We start from the raw sequence: 27,126 nt of genomic DNA on the forward strand, positions 1-27,126 counted from the left end.
AGCTCCCCCATGGTCAGGGCTTTGATGTTCGGCACCTGTTGAAGAGCAATTGAGATGGTGTCAGGGAATCCAGTGACAAAAATTAATTTTGTGAGTCTCTCTGAGCTTTCTCCTGTGAATCCGGCCAATCCAACCAACTGCCTGATTTTGTTGGCGTACACATCCACACGTTCACCAGCCCATCTAACCATAGTTATTTTTCTATATGCTGCAAACGCGTCATCAGTAAATGCCTCCTTTAATCGAGCCTCAATCTGGTCTATTTTCTTTTGATCGTCCTCCTCCATTTCCATGTAGAGGGCCAACGCATCGCCTTCCAGGTATAAAGGTAGCAGACTCGCTACGTCATCCACCTGCTGAAGTTGTGCGACAAGTCTCACTTTTTTCAGCCACGCTACAACGTCTCCCTCGCCAGAGAACGGCTTGATAATATCACTGCTTATCCGCACCTTCGCCATATTTGGGCCGAAATAGCTTGAAACAAAAATGTAGTAGGCAAAAAAAAAAAATAAATAAATGTTCTGTCAGCAACAGTACAACTTCAAAATAGTCAATATCGCCCACCTCCAGAAGAGAGGGAATTCCTGTCCGTGATAACCGTGGTAAAAGAAGACACACTCCAATCGCCAGAAACACCCACACACACAGTTTGCAGGACACTGCCGACTCGTCTCTAGCCTCCTGCTTTTATAGTGGCCGGGAATTATCCATTTGCATAATCACATGAGACAGAAACGTGATTTTCCGAGAGTTGCATGGGGTAAATGCTAATAAAACCCCCCGGACGCCATCTTGGAATTCTCTTTTTCCCCCCAACTGGTGACACAACAGACGTACCCGAGGTAAGCTCTTTTTCCCCTCATTTTAGTTATTGCTACTTCTGCTACATTAACTATAGTGAGTGGGCAACTCCCACAGTATACGTGAAAAAAATCTAAAGAGATTAGGGTTTGAGCGGACTTTTCGACCGGATTGAATGCGATGCTCAAGGACCATCACTACCCGCTACCAAACCCAGACGAAATATTCGCTAAGTTAAATGGCATAAAATATTTTTCCAAAATAGAATTAAGCGAGGCGTACCTACAAATACCAGTAGAGGAAGATAGCTCGAAACTTTTGTGTATCTCAACGAACAAAGGACTTTATAAATTCAATAGATTAGCATTTGGTATAAAAGTAGCTCCTGCAATTTTCCACCAGGTAATTGATACTTTGCTAAGCGGTTTAGATTTCGCAATAGGCTATCTGCCAACTTACACAGCCAATAGACTGCAAAGCTTGGGGACCATTCTACTGAATTACGATTTCAGTATGGAATTTCTTACATATGCGAAGTTAAGTCACACAGATGGATTGTCGCGATTAATCCCGAAATCAAGGGAACCGCTAGAAGACACAGTAATAGCGTCACTACAAAGTGAAAAGAACTATATACAAATACTATGTAATGCGATCAAGGAACTACAAGTGACTTTGGATGATATAATAAGGGAGGCTGAAGAAGATAGTTTCATCAAAAGAAATAAAACAAAAAATTGAATCGGATGAATCGGCGGCGGAAACTTATTCTATGTGCAATGTGGTACTGTTGTACCGAGAAAGAGTAGTTATCCCAGCTACAAAAGAAAATTCTAAAGGATTTTCATACGGAGCACCCTGGGGCTACGTGAATGAAGAGCCTAATGAGGTCCTACGTTTACTGGAAGAGTATGGACACTGATATAGAAGGCACGGTAAAGTCGTGTAAGGGATGCGCATTGGCTGTAAAAGCGCCCCAATAAAATTTAGCCCGTGTCCTAAAGCGGTCCACCCATGTCAAAGAATACACGTAGATTACGCAGGCCCACTGGATGGAAACTATTATTTAATAGTGATAGACAGTTTTTCAAAATGGCCTGAGGTATTACGATATAAAAGTCCAATGACGGATTTTACAATCAGTGCTCTTTTGGTGTGGTTGATTGTCTAGTGTCAGACAATGGCACACACTTCACTTCAGTAGATTTTAAGAGCTTCTGCGAGGATTTCCAGATTAACCACATAACGACGCCAATCTATCATTCCCGATCGAGCGGTCAGGCAGAGAGGTTTGTAGACACGCTGAAAAGAGCCCTGAAGAAGGCTAAAGGAACGCCCTCAGAAAAGGCGCTACAACAGTTTTTACAAGTTTACCGTATTATGCCAAATGAAAACACTCCATCGAAGATATTACGGGCAGAGTTAATGTTCGTGAGAAAAATTACGCCGGTCTTCGAGAAACTTTTGCCAAAACATGTGAAACTGCCAAATACTATGGTTCCTAAAAAGAGACATTTACCTGGTGAAAGGGTATTTTTCCAGGTACGCAAAAATAATAGTACCATGTGGGAACTAGGAAAGGTTCAGAAAAGGATCGGGCAGATGAGGTACATGATCGAAGGTTCAGGATTTACGCACAAAAAGCATTTAAACCAAATTCGGAAACCTATAACAGATGACGAAAGACAACCTCTTGCTGAACAAGAAGTAATGGACCAGATATATGACACATTCGACTTGGTAACACCACAAGCAGCCGGACAACGCCGGTCCTCCAGAAAAAGGAAAATGACCGACGCAATAGAGATCAACCCCAAGAAAAAGAGCTATACGATCATCCCAGGGGAATGAAAAGCTTGGGATAGGGGGGGGGGCACAAATCACTCCCATTTAAGAACAAATTGGAATCAACCAGTCCTATGAATACCACTGGTTTCAGAGACTAAATGGAGACATTCATACCATGTTTAACCGCATGCTACGAACGCGTTCCTCTCATACCACTTTAGTGGTTCCTGTATTTTTTATGATAAATACATATTATATTTTATACACTTTACACTGCTTGTGGTTTCTTTCATTTGTGTCCCCTAGCAGGGGTCTACAACATCAGTTGCAACCAATTTCAAATTTTAATAAAAAAAATATTTTCTTTTTACATAATAAAGTGCTAGATTTGAATGAATTTTTGGATACTTATTTAATCATTTAAAAAGAAAATATTAATAAAATTAGTTTTGTGTTAAAAAATATTAACGTGAATAGATTTGTCTATAACCTATTGTAAATAATCAATATTTTTCATTCACTGCGATAAGATACATGTTCTACCGGCTTTGTGCGTCGGTTTATCTCATTTAATATTGAAATTTGTTAATAAATATTTCATAGAAAACTAGAAAACATGACTTCATTTTACTGTTGCATATTAGGAATACGCTACGATAGTAGCGACTAAGTTAGCTACTATGGATTTCGACAAGGGTCACATTGAGTGCGAGATAAACCATATCTGTAAAATAGAATCGTTCGCAGGGTTGAATGAAAAATGGATGATGTAAAAGTTTGTCAGGGAGCAGTGATCAAAGGCCGTATACCAAACAAAGAGACAATGACGAATGGTGTCACGTTTCCGAGAAAACAAGTTAAGGTTATTAGATAAATCTCGATGAAAGCCACTCATGAATGTAACGAAAAACACATAAAATACAAGCACGGATACACATCCTCTGCACGTATGCATAAAGACGTGATTTTTATTATTGAAAACGTTACATAGCGATTATATATATAAAAAAAAATTCCCAATCTAATTGCACTACTAGTCAAATTGCATTCTTGCCAAGATTAAGATAGCATGTCAGTCAGTCTGAAATTGGACGCGTGGACGCATATCAAAGTGAATTATCACTTTTAATGCGTCCACGAAGGTTCATGATAAACTCAGTATAATTATCGGTGCTTCAGTCAGTTTATTAGATATGTATATATGTTTACGCTGTGGTCTTGTTAGAGGTTTAAAAAAAAGTCAAGTAGAAAAGAATTGAGTAAACAAAACATCAATACAGAAACAAAATCCATCATTTTCCTTTTCGGAGTTATTTCGGCTCTGCTTGCAGTATTAACATGTCAAAAATATTGTAAATAGCATCCACGACTTCTTCGTCAGAAGAAGCATTTTCTGATTTGATTCAAAACTGCAAAACAACTACAACATTTGAACGAAGAAGAAATGACTTTCCACCAATTAAACATGTTTACTAAGTTTAATCCCTTAATACAAATGAGTTTCTCATGGAGATCACTTTAGACAATATATAAAGCCACTTCATGTAAGGAGTTAACAATGGAAGAAGGATTATTATTGAAAAAACAAATATGGCTGTGGTTTGGGTTTGTAAAAGACTACTGCTATAGTTAGCTACTATAAAGTAGTCAGTAGAAAACGGTTCCACAAGACTACAGCTCTTGTAAAGATACTTGAATAGGAATTAATGAATATTATTGAATAGGAATTATTATTACAATGAGGTATGAAAACAGAGAATTGATGGAAAATACTTGAGCAAAAAGTAATCGATCTTGAACAAAGGAAGCATAGAAAAGATCATCCAAATCTGAAAAGCACATAATTTTATATCAATACAAATATTTCCAGAGATTTTTTTATAACATTCAATTATCAAAAAAAATTTTTATTAACTTTAATCTATCACATAAAACATTTTTGTCACTTTCATCTATCATATAAAATATTTTTGTAACTTACATCTATCATATAAAATATTTTTAGTCACTTACACCCATCATATAAAACATTTTTGTTGTCACTTTCGTTTACCATGTAAAACATTTTTGTCACTTTCTTCTATTATATGAAACATTTTTCTCACTCTCGTTTATCACATAAAGCATTTTTGTTCCTTTCATTTATCATATAAAACATGTTCGTCACTTTCATCTATCATATAAAACATTTTTGTCACTTTCATCTATGATATAATGCATTTTTTGACACTTACATCTATCCTGTAAAACATTTTTTGAGACTTTCATCTATCATATAAAATATTTTTGAGACTTTCATCTATCATCTAAAAAAATTGTTGCCACTTTCAGCTATCATATAAAACATTTTTGTCATTTTCACCTATAAAACATTTTTGTCACTTTCATCTATCATAAAACATTTTTGTCACTTTCATCTATCATATAAGACATTTTTTGTCACTTACATCAATCATATAAAACATCTTTTGTTGTCCTTTCATTTATCATATAAAAAATTTTTGTCACTTTCATCTATTATATAAAAAAATTTTTGTCACTCTCCTTTATCATATGAAACATTTCTGTTCCTTTCATTTATCATATAACACATTTTGGTCACTTTCATCTATCATATAAAAAATTTTTTGCTATTGTCATCTATCATATAAAACATTTTTGTCACTTTCATCTATCATATAAAGTATTTTTGACACTTACATCTATCATGTAAAACATTTTTTGAGACTTTCATCTATTATATAAAACTTTTTTGAGACTTTCATCTATCATCTAAAAAAAATTGTTTTCGCTTTCATTTATCATATGAAACATTTTTGTCACTTTCATCCATCATATAAAACATTTTTGCCACTTTCATCTATTATATAAAACATTTTTGTATTTTCATCTATCATATAAAACATTTTTGTCACTTTAACCTATCATAAAAACATTTTTCCCTTAAAACTATTACATAAACATTTTGTGTCACTTTCATCTATTATAAAACATTTTTGTCACTGTCATCTCTCATATAAAACATTTTTTCACTTTCAGCTATCATATAAAGTATTTGTATTATTTTCACTTATTATATAAAACATTTTTGTCACTTTAATCTATCATAAAACATTTTTGTCACTGTCATCTCTCATATACAACATTTTTGTCATTTTTACCTATAATATAAAACATTTTTGTAGTCACTTTCGTTTATTATATAAAACATTTTCGTCACTTTCATTTATTATATAAAACATATTTTGTTACTTTAGTTTATTACATAAAACATTTTTGTTCTTTTTATTTATCATATAAAACATTTTTGTTATTGTCATCTATCATAGACAAATTTTTTTTTCACATTCATCTATCATATAAAGCATTTTTTGACACATCTATCATATAAAACATATTTGGGACTTTCATCTATCATATAAAAATAATTGTTGTTCCTTTCATTTATCATATAAAATATTTTTGGCATTTTCATCTATCATATAAAACATTTTTGTCACTTTCAGCAATCATATAAAATATTTTTTTCATTTTCACCTATAATATAAAACATTTTTGTCACGTTCATCTATAATAAAACATTTTTGTCACTTTCATCTATAATATAAACCATTTTGGCCATTTTCATCTATCATATAAAACATTTTTGTCACTTTCAGCTATCATATAAAACATTTTTTTTAATTTTCACCTATAATATGAAACATTTTTGTCACTTTAATCTATCATAAAAACATTTTTGTAACTTTCATCTATTATATAAACCATTTTTGCCATTGTCATCTATCATATAAAATATTTTTGTCACTTTCCTCTATCATATAAAACATTTTTGTCATTATCACCTATCATAAAAAATATTTTTTCATTTTCACCTATCATAAAAAACATTTTTGCCACTTTAATCTATCATAAAACATATTTTCAGACTTTCATCTATCATATAAAATTTTTTTGTCACTTTCATCTATCATATAAAATATTTTTGTCACTTTCATCTATGATATAAAATATTTTTGTCACTTTCATCTATCATATAAAACATTTTTTTCACTTTCAGCTATCATATAAAACATTTTTGTCACTTTCATCTATCATATAAAATATTTTTTTCACTTTCATCTATCATATAAAGCATTTTTGTCACTTTCCTCTATCATATAAAACATTTTTGTCACTTTCATCTATCATATAAAATATTTTTGTCACTTTCATCTATCATATAAAACATTTTTATCACTTTCATCTATGATATAAAATATGTTTGTCACTTTTATCTATCATATAAAACATTTTTGTCACTTTAATCTATCATAAAACATATTTTGAGACTTTCATCTATCATATAAAATATTTATGTCACTTTCATTTATTATATAAACCATTTTAGCCATTGTCATCTATCATAAAAAATATTTTTTCATTTTCACCTATCATAAAAAACATTTTTGTCACTTTAATCTATCATAAAACATATTTTGAGACTTTCATCTATCATATAAAAATTTTTTGTCACTTTCATCTATCATATAAAATATTTTTGTCACTTTAATCTATCATATAAAATATTTTTGTCACTTTCCTCTATCATATAAAACATTTTTGTCATTATCACCTATCATAAAAAATATTTTTTCATTTTCACCTATCATAAAAAACATTTTTGCCACTTTAATCTATCATAAAACATATTTTGAGACTTTCATCTATCATATAAAATTTTTTATTCACTTTCATCTATCATATAAAATATTTTTGTCACTTTCATCTATGATATAAAATATTTTTGTCACTTTCATCTATCATATAAAACATTTTTTTCACTTTCAGCTATCATATAAAACATTTTTGTCACTTTCAGCTATCATATAAAATTTTTTGTCACTTTTATCTATCATATAAAACATTTTTGTCACTTTCAGCTATCATATAAAACATTTTTGTCACTTTCATCTATCATATGAAATATTTTTGTCACTTTTATCTATCATATAAAACATTTTTGTCACTTTCAGCTATCATATAAAACATTTTTGTCACTTTCATCTATCATATAAAATATTTTTGTCACTTTCATCTATCATATGAAATATTTTTGTCACTTTCATCTATCATATAAAATATTTTTGTCACTTTCATCTATCATATAAAATATTTTTGTCACTTTCCTCTATCATATAAAACATTTTTGTCACTTTAATCTATCATAAAACATATTTTGAGACTTTCATCTGTCATATAAAATATTTTTGTCACTTTCATTTATTATATAAACCATTTTAGCCATTGTCATCTATCATATAAAATATTTTTGTCACTTTCATCTATTATATAAACCATTTTTGCCATTGTCATCTATCATATAAAATATTTTTGTCACTTTCCTCTATCATCTAAAACATTTTTGTCATTATCACCTATCATAAAAAATAGCTTTTCATTTTCACCTATCATAAAAAAAGTTTTGTCACTTTAATCTATCATAAAAAATATTTTGTAGACTTTAATCTATCATATAAAAATTTTTTGTCACTTTTATGTACAATATAAACATTTTTTCACTTTCATCGATCATATAACATATTTTTAGTTTCATTTATAATTTAAAACATTTTTTATCACTTTCATTTATCATATAAAACATTTTTGTCACTTTCATCCATCATATAAAACATTTTGGTCACTTTCATCTATCATATAAAGAATTACAAATCATAAAAAAATTACAATTGATTGAACATTTTTTGTGAATTCTTTGTTTCAAATTGAATTTTGATATTGTAGAAAAATTTGAAAAACCTTCACTCCAAACGTTAATATTTAAAAATGACTTAATAATCAGTCACATTATAATCCTAAATAAATCTCATATGTTCTTAAAGTATTTCAGTAATTACAAATTCACGTCTCTATATTCCTTATTTATAAGTATCAACTTTTTTACTCTTTTTACATAAAACTAAATTTTAAAAAATATATTGCGTCTCTCTTCCGAAATTTCTAATGTTCAGTTAATTATTTGAAAATTATGAAAAAATATAAAAATAATGAACAGATAAAATTCATTCCCGTTACAGAACAGTTTTACACCAATTTTGTCTTCTTGCGAAGATTAAAATCGAGATATAAAACTACTAAACCTCATGTCTAGTATCCTTACTCTAATTATTATCAAATCTGATTACATGATTTTGAATTATAAAATATCTAAATTTAAGGCGTATGGAGTTTGAAGAAGATATTGAAATTCAAGAAAATTTTGTTTAATTAATGGTTGAAGTGGATCAAATTCGACGCAAATCTGAAATATTGAAATTTTCAAATGAAAATTTGTGTTGATATTGTGAAACTAAAAATTTTCAAAATAGGAACGAAAATAAAATATGTGGTGTCTAACACATATTGTAAAAATTTGACAAAAGTCGAAATAAGCCGATGTTCAAAAATGACATTTGCATAAACAATTATTAATCCTTATGCTTTTCATAATGATTAGCTAGTTGAAGAGTGACTATTATGCATATAAATATATACACATGTTTAACATAAAAAGACATATATATATATATATATATACACTCCTATAAATTCGTTTTTCTTTTATGTGCATTGATATTCATATTAAAAACACTCTTTTCTATTTATTTAAAAAGAAAATATAATTTTCTTATATATGGCTTGTGGAATTGCATTCACTAGCAAAAGATCTAGCTAATTTGCATATTCTTTTAAACATTCATTTTAATTAATTCCCTATTAGCTTTTTCGGTTTTTTTATGGGATGATCATCCCTTGCATAATATTTGCGTAAAATGTTTACAAGAAACACAAAATTGTTTCCATATACAGTTATGTATGCGTATATATTTTTGTTTAATTTATCTATCTATCTATTATATCTATTATATCTATAAAAATGACCGTGTCTGTGTATCTGTGTGTCTGTGTGTGTCTGTGTGTGTGTGTACATTTCCCTACGCAATAACTCTCTCAATTTTAAGTCCACAGCCCTATTTCAAATATTTAGATCAGAAATTGTTTGAGTAATTTGGAAGAGACCGCAGTTTTTTTTTTAATTTGACCCCTATTATAACCCCTTAAAATTTACTGTTTTTAGATCAAATCACGTTATTCAGTTAGATCCATGTCCAAGGAACCTATATCTAAAATTTCAAGTGCGTAGACCCAAAATTGTCGGAGGAGTTTGGTAGAGTTCTCAAAGGTCAAATCGTTGAACTTTGACCCCTTAATCGCCAAATTTCTGGCCAAAAACCGATCACATCGATTTTTCCAAATCTCAGTAGCCTGTATATCAAATTTCGAGTCTGTAGACTAAAAATTGACAGAGTTATTACGTAGGGAAATGGACACACACAGACACACACAGACACGGTCACTATATATATATATATATATATATAAGAGAGAGAGAGAGAGAGAGAGAGAGAGAGAGATAGATAGATAGATAGATATAAATGGATAGATAGATAGATAAATAGATAGATAGATAGATAGATAGATAGACAGATAGATAAAAAAAAACGTCGCCTACCTTTCTACGAATTTTTATGATTTTGAACATCAGTAAATTCATCATATCTTTTGTTTTACTGAACGAAAATAGATTTTTTTACAATATAGCTAAGAAAGTGATCTATAAACTGTAATAATTGTTTGAAATTTGGTCGAAAAATGATTGAAATGATGAAGCTTTAAAGCAGTTCTAAATGACTAAAATTATCACTTTACCATATATTCAAACACTACCGCGTTTGAATATATACATATATATATATATATATATATATATATATATATATATATATATATATATATATATATATATTAGTAAAATATATGACATGATTTATTTATATAGATATATTTCCCATGTGATAAAAAACTGAAATTATGCATTTATTCAAGGAAAGATATAATAAAAAAAATGTTCTTGTTTGTTTATTGTTTTTCAATGTTGAACGTTAGAAATAAATTCTCTTATCTTTCATGTTTTATGAGATTTATTCTTGTTGTTGCATTAAAACATCGACAATGTACAGGTTTATTTATAATAAATTGAATACGTTTTGGAGAGGAAAGAAAAAACGTCATATTGTAACATAGTACACGTTTACACACGCGTTAACATGTTGACCCAACACGTTGTATTCTCGTAAAAGCGACCGAGACAAAGAATAACTCGACTTCTTTTTTTGCTAACAGCGACATTTATTTCCTCTTTCTCTTCCGCAAAGCGTAACTTACGGCTATGACGTCTCTAACGTGTTCCTGTTCTCTAACATGTTCTCTCTCTCTCTCTCCTTTTCATAGTCTTTTTATGACATCATTTCGCACACGGCTCGATATCCGCGCTCTGTTACAATATCTCTGCTAATAATTTTTATCTTCTCTAAATTCAAAATTAATCTCTGTTGCGATGTTGAAGGGTCAATAATAATTAATTCAACACTGTGATATATTTATAAGAGTTTTACAGGAGTACAAAAGGAGAAACTTGGGAGACTATCAAAGAGCACATCAGAGATGCTTCATGGGCAAATTTATTTTTTCTCTTCCTGCTGAGCAGTTTGCCAATGATGCAAAGCAGTCGTTGAAGCATATGTTCTCACATGGAAGTATTATAGAAAGGTCCACTCTTCCCAATGGTTCACTTCAAATTGTGCAACTGCCGTTGCATGCATTCCGCCGGTTCGTATGCCATAAGTTAAGTACAGATAGGCAAAAAAATACTATAAATCGATGTAAGAATGAAATAGCCGCAGCTAAAAGAAAGGCATGTCAGAATAAAATGTATAGAGTCGCAGAAGATTGGAACTCGTAAGTTTTGTAAAAGTTACAATAGTGTAGTAAATAAAAGACAATCAGTAATTCGAACAACCAGGAGGTCGCTTGCACGGCAACCGAGAAGGTTGGACTGCTTGCCCGGCGATTTGCCTCCAACTCCAACTTAGACTCAATAAACTACCCCCTCTCCCAAATTTCCCTATACGGAGAGAAACAACACTTGATGATTTGAAAATCACCCTTCTCATGTCCACAATGTTATAAAAAAATGTACATACCTGTCTTCATTCCTTCAAAACTAATTAAGAAATGCTCAGCTGAGCTAGCTCATGTTATTTCCAAATTCTACAACAAATGCTTTTTTTGAATCCTGTTCAACCCCGAAAATTACCTTTGTGTACCAGTGTACGAGAATTCTGGTGAAAGAACCCCTCAATTATCATCCTATCAATCTCCTAGCTTTATTCATTAAAATATTTGAGTCATTAATCACACACCCACCACCTCACAAAAGCTAATATGTTTTCTGATCGAGAGTATGGATTGAGGCAACTCGGTTTTACTGAAGATATTTTAACAGTCACCTCTGGATTAGGCGAGGGAAGCTGGAACTGTAGCTTTTGATATTCCCAAAGCTTTTGGTAGTCTGGCATGAAAATACAAATTAAAACAAAAGTTTTTTATTGGGAGAATATTTAAATCATTTTAAAAACAATATTAAAATCCCGGTTGTTCTTGATAACCGTGCATTCAAACAGCATAAAAGTAATGTGCTAGTGCACTGGAAGTTGATCCTTGGAACCTTATTATTCCTAATATTCATAAACGATCTTTTTGATAAAATTGTGTCTGCAATGGGTTTATGATACAACGCCCTATAATAATGAGAGAAAAACGAATGTAACCATATCTATATATGGATAAAAACAAATGTAACCATATCTATATATGGATAAAAACAAATGTAAGCATATCTATATATGGATGGTAACATTTAATGCTACTAAACTTTTAACAATTACAAGAAACTTTCTCAACTACCGATAAATATGATTAATAACACTACCTTTTTAAACTACTTCACATTGACCAATAAACTATGTTATAGTATACCTTTCTCACGGAAAGCAAATATATTTTGGGGACCTTGAAGAAATTTATACTAGGCACGGCCAAAATGGAAGGAGGGAGTAAGATTTTTTTTACGGAGTCTCTCTTTAAAAATTTACCAAAAATCAAGTAATTATCCAATCAATAGAAAATTCTCACAGATTATTACGTGAAAAATTAACTTTATAAAGGTATACTTTTTTCATAATCGATATTTATATAATTTTTTTGTTTAAAAAACTCCCGCTTCTTTATTTTAAGTACAAATATGCTTAAAATAATCAGCCGAAACTGAGCAAAATATGTTGTATTGCGGGGAGGGTGAGGATTGTAGATAAACAAAAAAAAACAACTGCACACGTATTAAATTTAAGGTTGAAAATTTGAATTTCGAATCTGTTGTATTTTTCATCTTTTGTGTTTTAAAGTTTGAAATTCACTGAATATGTTATTAATAATTATTATCGTTCAGATTACAAAAAAATTTATATATTTTAATTATTTTTACGAAGAACACTACTTTTAAATCTTTAAAAAATAAATTATTTTCTTTTAGTTAGATCAATATTGCTAAATTATTAAACAGAATATTGCAATATTGCTATATTATTAAACAGAAAATGATTTTAAGAATCGATACCAAAAAGAAAAAATCGATAAATAATTGCGCATTTTTCTAAAAATACGATAATTTCTTTCGGCAATTTCTTGTTATTTTACTTGCGGTGGACCAAGCATGATACAAGATGCAGAAGCTGCATTCGACGCCTAGCATTAGGAGTATCAGAAGCCGCCATTAAAAACTTGAATAAACATATTATTATATTAAAATGTCTCTGTTTCGAAGCTTATAATCAATACGAAAATATAATTTCAAACCGTATTTTTTCAATAAAATGGGGAAAAACCAAATTTTAAAATAATGAAAGGTTTGATCGAAAAAATACAATTTTTTTTTCATCGGTTTTCTTAAAAAAAGATTTTACGAAATTCAACAAATTTTAAATGGTACCAAAATCTATTAAGTATATATAAATGCCAAAAAATCACTTACCTGTAAAAAAAAACTAAGCAATGGTTCAATTCTTCATTTATAAGAATTGTCCATATTTATATTTTATATTCCATGTATTTTTTAAATTAAAGGTTTTTTTAAAGCGAGGGTCGTAGAAAATCGCATTTTCGTAACGCGTTTCGCGCCATAAGCTTAAAGCGCTGCTGCTGCTGCTAATTTGCAATTTATTAAATACGGATTCGTCAAAGGGACATAATTAATGTCTTTTTTTTATTGCGTGCTGTTAACCAAAATTAGTATTTTTGGTCCTCCGTAGATAAAAAAGCACACATTCACTTTGACCGATTTTTTAAAATTCTCTTAATGAAATACACGAGTTTTTGATTATTATATCTTATTTCTACTTTATCGACTGGATTTTTTTTTAATATCTAAAAAAAAGAAAACATTGAATGAAATAGAAAAAATTGCCGTCAGCGTCCTGTATTTACTTGACGATATAAGCATAACATGAGCTTTCATTTTTAAAAAAATATATATATCAACGTGGTTTAAAAAAAAGAAAGGTTTTACACTTTGGACTTTACAGGTAAATTTCCAAAAACCATCCCTTTTTTGTTTTAAATTAAAATATTTTATTTATTGACCTTTTATCTTCAATTTGTGATATATAAAACTTTGGTACATAAATTAATTATTCAAATTTTAATAGACATTTCAAAATGGGAGGTGAATTTAAACAAAAAACGTTTGTCTAAAATATTATATTCGGTTTATTAGAAAGAGTATAAAATTTCACATTGACCCTGAAAATATCGTAAAAATTGATCAAATAGAAAAATTTCGATGGATTTTTAAAGTTTAAAAATTAAAAAATATTTAACTCGTAAAATTCAATGGCTGCTTGAAGGCGCACCGACACTTTGTAAACACTGTTTTTTTTTAATAAAAAATAATATTTCTATTATTTTTTAAACAACTTTAATAGTTTATTTTGGAAGTATATTCCATACAGAAAACAAACAACCCACTTTAAAAAGAGAAATTACGAGTTTTTTATATTTTATTTGCAGTTTTCTGTTAGGGATGTCAAAAATTCCCCCCCAAATTCTGATACACCTAGCTCCAGCATACCTAAAATAATCACCCATCTGGTACTAGCCAGCCTCATTGTTGCTTAATTTCGGGGATTTTGTAAGCAACAAATATATATATGTATATATAAAAATATATCGTTTATGAAAAAAGAATTAAACCCGTCACTTAATTGTCAAATCAAACGGTAAAAATATATGGCTAAGTGAAGTTTTAGTCCTATCCAAACCTCCGTAATTTATTTTTACCTATCATTAAATTTTGTTTGATTTTTAATTTCGCCACGCAAATCTAAAAGGTGATATAAAAAGTTTGCATTATTTGAAATTCAGGTACTTTTATTATAATATTTCTGCACATTCTCATAGCAAATTGTCCTAAATGTTATTTAGGCAAAAAAATTAATTGGTTCAAAAACCTTTTTAAAAAAATATTTAAATGTTTTATCGATTGAGAAAAAATGGTGGTGAATAGTGTTGTTTTTGAAATTTGAAATTCTATTCAAAATAGTAGAAAAACTTTCATATTATTCTGCTTTTTCTGGAAAAATAAAGGTGCTAAAGAATAATGGATTTTAATTCGTTTTTAAAAATAACTATTTGTTTATTTTAACATTTTTTGTCCGTGCCTAATAAATACACACACATATACACATTATATATATATACTAGCGGAGGTACCCGGCCTTGCCCGAGTGTTTGTTTCCGGGACGGGGGGGGGTTAAAAAATGTTATGGTAGGTAAGTAGGAAGGATCAAACCCGGAGTCATGAGTAAAAGTAGGAAAATAAAGTGTGAAAAAAAAAAACATCTGCAACGTTAACAGTTCGGCCACCCAAAAAAGTCCATTCCAGTTGTTTAGAAAAAAAAAAAAAAAAGAAAAGCGACTACGGTAGGTCGGCGCGAACGTGAAAATATAATGTGAATTGTCCAGCACGCTAACCACTACGCCACAGAGCACTGCAGCTTAGTTTAGTGATTTTAAATAACTTCACATGAAAGAACTACGAAGCCAAACCGGTGTTCTCTTCTCAACTGTTCCTTGTGAACGATCCCCAAACGGTGTTAAGTGGTGGCAGGGGGGGGAGGAATTTATTAGAGAGAAAATATTTTACCACTTCCATTGATCTTAACCGATTTTGGCCGCGACTTCTCAGCAGAAAAAGTATAGAAATCTAAGATTATCGAGGAACTTGAGAAATAATAAGCCTATAACACACCTCAGATATTGTTCTGACGTTTGTGCATATTATATTTGCATGAAATATCTTGATTTTTAATCCTATTAATGTCAAAATCAGACGGGAAAAAATGAGTTCATTTTATTTATATAGAGAAGAAGATATATATATATATAAATATATAAGTGAATTTAGTTTACAAACAAATGGCTACACATAAGCATACATGTTTCAGCGAAAACCCAGTACGGGAATCGCTTCGTCAGGCCAAGGACATCTCTCTGAGATGTCCTTGGCCTGACGAAGCGATTCCCGTGTTATGGCGAAGAGACGAGAATTTACGTGTTAGTCCGGTGGTTTCAAGTGTGTAGTGCTCCAGAAATTTTTGAAAACTTTCAAGTGTCGAACACAATGATAAAATCATTGTTTATTGCTTTTTTTTTTTTTTTTTTGTAAGTCCTATATTTCGCTAATACATAACCTCATCAGACTAACACGTAAATTCTCGTCTCTTCGCCATAACACCAAAATGAAGAAAAAGAAAAAGTAATTCACGAACCGGACTTTCGACCCTGATGAGGCTATGTATTAGCGAAGTATAGGATTTACAAAAAAAAAAGCAATAAACGATGATTTTATCATCGTGTTCGACACTTCAAAGTTTTCAAAAATTTCTCAATTAAATTTTACTTTTAAAAAGTGTCTTCAAAAAGTGTGACCATCTTTTACTATATATATATATATATATATATATATATATATATATATATATATATATATATATATATATATATATATATATATATACTAATAAGATCGAAGTCGTACACACCAACAGTACATTATTGTCTCTTTCTTTTGTCTTTTTCGGAATGCCCGGATGCTAACGATCGTTATTCATAGCAGCAGTCGTCTTCGCTATCAAGTAGGATAAGGGGAGGAAAACGATAAAGTAAGGCATGCAGTAATGTTCGCGCCCTCGCATCTAAGTTGTGAGTTGGGCTGTCGGCTTCACTCTGGTAAGCTCTTTTCTTTTAAAGCAAAAATATCTTAGCAAGAGTAAACGTTCTTTATGGCATACAATCGCGATTTGATTTCAACGGGGGTTAATTATTCGACCGAAATATTCTAACGTGTTAAGTATCTCTCAGAGAGGTTAGGGTTAGGGTTATGGTTAGGGTTAGGGTCCCAAATAGACGTCTCGATCCTCTCGTTCGTTCTTTTGTCAGCGTCTTCTTATTCTCAACCTGTTCTAATCTATTCTCATCTCTGCTCTCGTCTCCTGATTTTTTGCGGCGTCGCGTCCTTTATACCCAGGTGAGTGGAGTGGTTTAGCGAAATCCCCCTTATCAGAACAAATCAAAGAAATCAACCTCATCCCCGGTTCTAAAACATTGGTCAATCCCAATCGAACTGGTTCATTTACGTTCTCTATGAGATTCCTCAATTCTCATGGAAACAGAACATGGTTCAACTTGGGAGGTAAACCTTTGACACAACCCCTTGACATCAACATGTCAGTACATTAAGTGGTTTTAACAATAATAATTTATCTGCACATGGATTTAGGATTTGGCTAAGCCAAAAAGAACTATAGGTTCTCACTCATGGTACGTGGGAACTTCAACCGACCGACAATGTATATAAAAAGTAAAATTTTAAAAATGGTCGTAAGTTATACCTTGCTGGATTGAAAAATAGTTCCCTAGATTCAATCTCCGACCAAATCGGCTTGATTTTCCACCCCATGAATTCTTGGTCTATTTTGTATATGGTTAGGCACAATCTGTCACGCTTTAATTTAACATTTTTATTACGAGCCATACGTATCTTATTTCAGATGCGTCCAAGAATATGGTCGATTTGTCACATTTTAATTTAATATTTAATTAAAACAAATTTATATTTTAGGAAACAGAAAACTGAAAAACGGAAAATCATTTTCTTTATTACTCATTACTTTTCCTCACTATAAAGTGAGGAGCGTAGATCAGTGTAATCCTAATATTTCGAATCCTCACTTCCTCATCAAAAGTGTGAGATGTGTACCCAGTTGTATGCTGGAATTGTAAGAAACACATACAGCGTTTGTTTTTGGTCACGTTTAAGTTTAATATAGAATTTTCATCGCTAACCTTTCAAAGATTGCAATAAAAAATGAAGAATGTTGATCCTCATTGAAAAGGGGAAACATGTTTTATGTACGAGAATAAGCAAAACTAAAAGAATGCAAGCCGTTATGGCAGTAAAGAGCCGACAAGCAATAACACGAAGAGAAGGTAATTAACAAGAAATTGTATCGACACAAAGTACAGAAATTAAGAGAGGCTGCTTCCTCATCTATTGATTGGCCATTCTATTCATAGTTACAGTGATGGTAGACGGTAGATGATCATAACAAGGTAAGAAAAAGAAGAAATCCATTATTGTTGGCTTCTATTTCGATAACGTGTCTTTATTAGTGGCATGAAAAGAGTGGTCTCATCCTTAAACAACGTTTTATATTGTGTTAACATTCATTGATTCTTGTTGGTTTCAAAATAATTTGATAAAAAAACTTAGACGGTGCATTTTGATCCAAACTCGCATCAAAATTCTAGACATAAAGTTTAGGAGCATTATATTTTGTTTGTAATGTTTGTAAGATGAAATACATCTGTTCTGTTAAGGAAATTCGTTTTACCTGTCATGGGGCGGGTATTTATCTAATATGTGAAACAAAATGAGTCATGCTTTACTGTGAATTAATGGAACTCTTCACTGAACTGAAGCCAATAAAGATCGGGATTTTAAATAATAATAATAATAATAATAATAATGAATAAATAAATTGCAACAAAGATTGTTGGGCGTTAAGTACTGAATCTTGGTGAATAAGTCACTCATGAATTGGTTTAATTAGGGTAACAACTGTGAATTTTGTGTAAAGAAAAAGTGTAAGGAAAAATTCAAGATGGCGCCCGACTCTCTCTTTAACACGGTAAGATATCCTCAACACGACACAAGAAGCAACAGCCACACGATTCCCCAGCCAACTCAATCGTCACTCCCCACGTCTTTCCCCTCACCCGCTTTTATCGTCGTTCTAGGCCGGCTAAATTTGCATATTCCGAGAATTCGTGTGACTTTGCGAGACATCATACTTTACAAAAGACGGCAGTCGCCATCTTGGTCTTTCTTTTCTATTTTTGGTCGGTAACGCTGAGCTGGTCTCGAGGTAAGTCTTTTTCCCCTCATCCGTCTCTCCCACGTACCCACACAACACGCAAACACGCGGGCGCTTATCTCCTGGATGCACGTTACACTCCACCCTGATCTGATGATCACATAGAGAGCACTGGGGGGGTGGCCTTTTAGTGCGTGTGCTTCTGCGAAGAGGTACATTCACTGTTTCAGATTCGGGCTCTGGATCTGGTTCCGCCTCATCAGATGAAGTATCGCTATCAGTCTCTGGAAGGGGCTCACTGAATCCGTGCATCGGCAGCTCATCGCTAGACGCTTCACTGCTTTCTTCTGTAGTTGTATGACGCACCTCGGTAGCTGGGCGAAGATCTCGCACATGTCGTGGGGTTCCATCGACCAAAACAGACTGCTGGCTAATCACTCCAGATATGTGTCCTCGCTTAAACTTGTCGGTGCACCGATTTCCTGGAAGCCGCACCCACACTGGATCTCCCACTTCATATCTGTTATATGTTCCCTTGTCGGTTGGCTGCGTAGTGTTGATTCCCTTCACTCCGACTCGGTACGTGTAAATAGCATTCGCAGGTGCGGTTGAAGGGGACGTCCCGTCCTTTGGCGTAATGTTGTACCAATATGTTGCTTCCGCAATAGTACATCGCTTCCTGGCAGCAATTCTCTTGATGCTGCGATGGCTTCTTTCAGCAATGCCATTTCCTGACGGCACATGCGCACATCGCAACCGTAGTCGGACGCCCCACTCATCTAACAACTGCCAGACTTGCTGGCTACAAAACGCTGCATCATTGTCAGTCAGGAGCTCTTCCGGCGCACCTCGCTCAAAAAAAATGGATGATAGGTGGCGAACAACATTTGCTGAATCCTGTCTGGTCATCTGCCGCCACACCGCAAATCTCGTAGGCCCGCAATCAATGAGAGTTAGAAAGGGCTTGCCACTGTAATGGGTAATATCCATGGCCAGCCGCTGCCACACACTCTCAACTTCCAAGCGACCCTTCTGCCATCGCTCTGGTGCAGGATCAATAGACTGGCAAGCCTCACAATTTCTGACGTTCTGTCTGACATCCATCTTGGTCACTGCTGGGTATGCACGCCTCACAAAATAAAGGGTCCTCTTGATACCCGGATGTCCGCTCTGTGCATGAATTTTTTGTATTTGACATGGGTCGATTGCAACTGCACAAGATCGAGCAGTAATCTCCATTCCCATCTTCGCAGCTTCATACCATTTGTGAGGTACACGGGTCAGTTGGTCAGCACGATTACAATGTGATGGCACCATAGTGACGCTCAGTGATAGCCCATACTCAGATACCAGGTTTTTTAGCGTGTCTAGCCTTCTCCGTATCAACATTTCGCTTGCTGCCTTGGTACGGATTCGTGTCCGTCCTGAAAGTGTGTCAGACACCCAGTGGTAGACACAGAGAGAATCTGTGTACAAGGTCAACTTCTTAGACTGCCACTGCAGGGCCAGATTTACCCCCTTTACAACAGCGTCCAGCTCTGCCAGGTTGATATGCTGAGAATCTGTTACGGGCCGCAGCCAACACGCATCCTCGAACACGTTTCCTCCTTGCTCCAACGATACTCCCAACGCCAAAGAACTGGCATCAACCCACACACCTACGTTGTCTCCGTTAACACACCACCGCCCACAGGCAGGGTCCTTCTTGTTCACTCTCTCCAGTGTCTCTTTAATCATCAGAGTTAGTAGGACATCATCGGATATGTCATCCCAACCCGTGGTTGTTAAATTTGCTCTGCGTTTAATCACACCAACAGCTGCGCGGAGCCAGCCACAGACCGGTAAGTGACCAACAAGTTTTCCACACCAAGAAAAAACGGTCCGCCTTGTAACGAGGTTGGGGATGCTTGGAATTTCACTGCCACGCCTCCATTGTAGGGTGCCATCTTCTTCATAAACATCCAATCCCAATACACGTGCTCCTTCCCTTAAACGTTCGGGATTCTTGCATTCCAGACCAAACTGAGCCAACTTTTCTTTTACACACGACGCAGACTGTACATCTTCATTGACGTATACGTCATCAATGTAAGCTGACGTTGAGTCCCTCATGGGCTTTTCTTGGGACAATACTGTGTTGACAATAGTCTTCATGATCTGTGGTGCCACATTTAGGCCAAAGCCAAGGCGTGTAAGGCAGTACCTCTGCCCCTGGAACCAAACTGTCTGGAACGGCCACAACGTCTCATCAACTCGCACCTGTAAATAGGCTTTTCGCAAATCCAATATTGAGACATTAGTGCCTTTCTGACGCCATTCCCTCAACTTACTGGCGCATATGTCAGCATCGGCAGTGTAGGCTTCAATATGCTTGTTAAGCTCCCTATAGTCCAGCACAGGCCGTACTTTCGACTTGTTATGCTGGACTACTGCCATCAAGGGTATTAGACCCTTCGGAGGCCCAAGCTTGTCCTCAGGGTAGGGGATTAACCAGCCATCTTGGATCCACGCCTTTAGTTCCCTTTCGTATTCTGCTCGGGCCTCACTGGGTATAGGGTACTCTGCAACCCCATTCTTGAGTTTAGTCGGTGCCATTCCCTCGGTCCACTTCCAAGATGCAATCCAGGCCCTCTTGCGCGAGTCGTAGTTCACTGTAAAATCCGGCCGATCGATATGGAGCGCTGCACACACTGAGGCCTCTAAGAATCGCACCTTTCCATCCCGATGAATTGCGACTCCCCCCCAGCGCCTTGATGGCATCGTATCCGAGCAACAGGTCAAACCCCAGGAGATTTCCTTGGGTCACGAGCACATTGATCTTAGTGGCTGCACCGGTGTCCGTGTAGATCTTGACAGTTCCAGCTCCACAGCATGTCTGGGTCTCGCCTCCTATCGTGGTGACTTTGATCTTCCTCTTAGTCCAACTTGGACACAGCCTGGTGCTCACTATAGTATGCGAACAGCCTGAGTCGAGAAGTGCTGAGCAGGGTATCCTGTTTACGTAGACGGTCATTACTGGTTGCGCCTTGTTCAAATTTTGCTCGGGGAGCAGGGCGGCGCTGACGTCCTCTCCCCTGATACGTTTCCCGCACAGTTTTGGGCTAGATGCCCCAAACCGCCACACTTAAAACAGCGCACACGCCCCCTGTTGGTGCAATTCCTTGCAAAATGTCTGCGTCGGCCGCAGCAAAAACATTTCCCATTGCTTGCAGGGTTCTGATTCGGAATCTCCCGAGCGCCAATCTGGCCTGTCTGTGTCGCCATCACAACTGGTTCCCCCAGGTCCTCCTCATCTTTGATGATGGCTCGAGCACGTTCCATCAAGTGTTCCATGGTCGTTGTTGAAACGCTGGTTGAGGCTCTCAGTAGCTGCTTCACCCGAGTGGGAAGGCCCGCCACAAACGCGTACGCGAGCGTCCACTCCGACACCCCTCCACCGAACAGAACTGCGAGTTTCTTTAACTCAGCGAAGAAAACGTCCACGCTTTCTTCCGGTAGAAGTTTTCGGGAAGCAAATTTTAAATAGGCCGTACAAGGATCCATGGCAAATGCCTTGTACAGCGCAGCTTTAATTGCGGTGACATCTCCCTTTTCGGCAGCACTGAGTTGCTGATATACACTCAAGGCACCCCCAGCCAATCTCAGGGGAATTACAGTGTGTACCCTTTTCACCTCACAAAGGTCGCATGTCAGCTCGACCCTTTCAACCCAGTCGACGATGGACGTGGACCCGTCAAACTCGGGTATGAGCTTTAAGTCAAATTTCGACTCGGTCATAGTCCTAGAGGCCAAATGGCCGGAATAGCTTGTAAAGAAAAAGTGTAAGGAAAAATTCAAGATGGCGCCCGACTCTCTCTTTAACACGGTAAGATATCCTCAACACGACACAAGAAGCAACAGTCACACGATTCCCCAGCCAACTCAATCGTCACTCCCCACGTCTTTCCCCTCACCCGCTTTTATCGTCATTCTAGGCCGGCTAAATTTGCATATTCCGAGAATTCGTGTGACTTTGCGAGACATCATACTTTACAAAAGACGGCGGTCGCCATCTTGGTCTTTCTTTTCTATTTTTGGTCGGTAACGCTGAGCTGGTCTCGAGGTAAGTCTTTTTCCCCTCATCCGTCTCTCCCACGTACCCACACAACACGCAAACACGCGGGCGCTTATCTCCTGGATGCACGTTACATTTTGTTCACAATTCTTTAGGTAGACATTTTTAGGGTGTCGCTCAGTACTAAATTATTTGTCCATCAAGTTTCTGTTATGAATACTTCACATTCTTTGGTTTAATGCCGTTCAATGTTTTCGGCCCCGATATCCCTCTTCATTTCGAGAATGCGTATTGTTTTGATACACACTATCTTTTCGATAATCTCACAGATAAAAATCGAAGGAGTTAAGATCCGCTGAATGTAAAGCTCATTCATGATCGCATCTTCTGGTGATGAGATGATTACGAAAATAATCCCGAATCATCGAATGACGATTAAACAGTGATTTTTGGACATTTATGATAAAGATGAAGTACAGCATCATAACATATACTACACTTTGCGCATAGCGACAAAGCCAAATGCTTGCGTATCATTTGTTAGACGATAAAACAAAGTATTTTGGACATTTATGGCTGAAACTTGGCGGACAAGTCAGACAAGTCAGATAAGTCAGACATAGATTAAAGTCTGCATCCAATCCGGTTGGATTTCACGTGTGTTATCGTTTGTGAGAGGATTGGTGGTGTATATCATAATTTTTAAATAGTGTTTTTCGTTGGTTAATCCTGTTTCTATTTGAAATAGCATTTTGATATGTTTGCCAAGGAACGACCATATCTTTGTATAACTAGATTTCCCTGATAGTAAGACAATATAATAATCTTGTTGGTAACTGAACTGACAATCGTTGTTAAATCAAATGTAATTTATGCTTTTATTTTGTAACAAGTTTTTCACTTCCCTGCAACCTCTTTCTCACAGAAGAGATGTTGCGAGTTTGTCTCTGCTTTACTATTATTTTCATGGCAGGTGCTCGGCTGAGCTCCATTCTATGGTCCCCCTTCGCCAAACTTTCACAAGAAACACCCGTCTAGCAGAAAACACTATCACTAGTTTCCCCCGCTCTTTATCTGTGCCTAAACCTAAACGTAGATTCCATGAGCAAAGCTTCTTTCTTAGAACTCTACGCCTGTGGAACTGTCTTCCGTTTTCCTTCTTTCCAGCTGGCTACAATATTCTTGTCTTCAAGTCTAACGTAAACAAGTTTTTGATGAGCCGTTCCATATAAGTGGACGAATTTACAGAATTTCCATTACTATTACTATATTGTCCAATTTCTACTGTACACTCTTTAACCCTTATCCTCGAGTAGCCTCATGGCCTTGATAAGTGGTGATGCCTATGTAAAAAAAAAATAAGAGTGATAAGTTTTTATTGAAATCATTTTTAAAGATTACAACTGAAATTTCTACTTTGCTTGTACCAAAGTTAATGACAACTGAAGTCTGTTGATTTTATTATGTAATTCTAACACGCTCAGAACATGCGAAATATCCAGCATTTTGATTCCAAAAGAAAATAAAATTACAGATAGGTGATAATGCCAATTCCTTAAACCTAAATCTCGATCATATATATATATATATATATATATATATATATATATATATATATATATATATATATATAGGCATGCCTAGAAAAATGCAAATGAAAGAAACACAAAGAGAAGAATTTTGTAAAAGAAAATTTGAGAAAAATGAAACATTTTCACACAAGAAATAAAAATATAAAAGTTACTTTCAGTTTATTATACAAAAACGTTTTTTATGGATATGGTTAGTCACACATCAAAAATGCTCATAGTGTGCATATGTCTGTGTTGGTAATATACGTATGTGAGTATTTAGCAGCGCGGAATTGTGTATGTGTGTGCGTTGGTTTACCTTGTTTCTAATAGTGCGTTTTAGTAGGTAATATTTTTTTCTGTTCGCTTAACATAAGCTAGTGTGTAGCTAAAGTAACTTTAGTGTGTAGCTAAAATAACTTTAGCTAGTGTGTAGTTAAAGTGTAGTGTGCCGAGATAGAGAAGGCTTGTGCGTGAATCATTGATTCCTTTTCACTTTCTCCAACAAAAGAGCGAGAATGGAGCAGATGTTCTGAAGTTCTTCCATGAAGTCTGGAGAAAACTGATTTTCTTGACAATCTTATAGGAATTTCTAAATCACACTGGCTTGCTATTTTTATATAGATGTGTTACTTTTGAAGTTTGGAACTATTTTCATTGTTTGGAAATATGTTTAGTCTACACTTTTCTGTGAAACTTGTTCACCTTAGGAAATGTAGCAATCAGCAAATTTAAACGAATCAGAGAAAGAAAGAATGTAAGAATTAGAGCCATTTGCTTTTTAGCGTTCGTAATAATCACTTGACGATTAATTCGCCACAGTTGAAGTTGTTGATCTTTCGGTTGAAAGAAGAATAACGCAATAATATTACAATAGTACCGTGATTGTTTTCGATACTTCGGCCGTGTATTTTGTAGGATGGATGGTCTGTCGTTCCTTTTTTTCTAACTGTTCTTTCTTTCTCCGTTTCTGTTGCTAAAAATATATTAAAATAATAAAAAAAATAACAATAATAAAAATAAATAAAATAATAAAAAATCCTAGTATTTAAAAAAAACTTTGATATTCATTGTTTTTTTATATATAAAAAGTATTTAATCAAAATTGAACGCAGTTTGTATTTTTATAATTTCGAGATAGAGAGTCCAAATCTAAATGGTAAACGTTGGTTTTTATTTTGAAGAATGTGTTTAAACAATTGGGGACGTGCATCATCGAGAGAAGTTGAAGGAAAAAACATGAGAAGAACTGATAATCAAAGTGAGTGGACGCTGCGCCTTTTTTCAGTTGGGATTGGAAGTTGGTTGGGATTATAAAGCAAATCGTGTTAAAAGAAATATCGATATTGTATATGCAATAAATTTTAAGTTACACACACGGATTCTTTCTTGTTTCCATTGGTCTATTTCTGCTGTAACAAGTTTTGTAATTGCAGGAAGGCAGTACAGAACTCAGTATTCAACGTCATTTTCAAAATGGATCTATTTTTGTCTTTTACTTGTAAAATATTGATCTCCGTTTATGGTTCATCGATCAATAAAAGAAAAAATGATCCCATTACTTTCGAGATCAATCGTGTCAAAATCAATCGATAAAATTATGCGATATTTTTTAGAGGTTTCAATCAGACAGGGTCAAGTGATTAATTTATATTAATTAAGCGTTTCAATATTTTCTAGACGAAAATATCATATACTAAGTCACCGGTTAGATTGCTTAAATCAAGACAAAGTGAGAAATTAGTTTCTTTCTGTTACATCTCCCTCCCTCTCTCTCTCTCCATTTCTCTCTATATCTATCTATCTATCTATCTATCTCCTTCCAAAAGTTCACTTCACAATACTTTGTATTTCCATTTGTTTGTAACTGGCTATTCCAATCGAGTTTCACAATTAGTTCTAACACTTAATAACAAAGTTACATCTAAAAAAATTTAATGTTTTTAAAAATTCTCGATTTCTTTGTGCGTTTCCTTTCCCACACTTCAATCTCTCTCCAAATCTTTCTCTCTCCCCCTCTCTCTCTGAAATTTTAATCAATTCTATCTTTTTCTTAAATTCCTAATCTGTTCGATCTTTTTCGTCAATTCTTAATCTATTCTATCTTTTTTCTTCAATTCTAAATCTACTTTATCTTTTTTTCTTCAATTCTTAATCTATTCGTTCTTTTTTCTTCAATTCTTAATCTATTCTATCGTTTTTCTTCAATTCTTAATCTGTTCAATTCTTTTCTTCAATTCTTAATCTATTCGTTCTTTTTTCTTCAATGCTTAATTTATTCTATCTTTTTTCATCAATCCTTAATCTATTCTATGGTTTTTGTTCAATTCTTAATCTATTCTATGGTTTTTGTTCAATCCTTAATCTATTCTATGGTTTTTGTTCAATTCTTAATCTATTCTATGGTTTTTCGTCAATTCGTAATCTATTCTATCTTTTTTGTTCTATTCTTAATCCATGCTATCTTTTTTTTTCAATTCTTAATCTATTCTATCTTTTTTAAATTCTTAATCTATTCTATCTTTTTTAAATTCTTAATCTA

The sequence above is a fragment of the Euprymna scolopes genome, chromosome 39 (assembly GCF_053919585.1).
Source record: "Euprymna scolopes isolate OS-2025 chromosome 39, ASM5391958v1, whole genome shotgun sequence".
NCBI lineage: Eukaryota > Metazoa > Mollusca > Cephalopoda > Sepiida > Sepiolidae > Euprymna > Euprymna scolopes.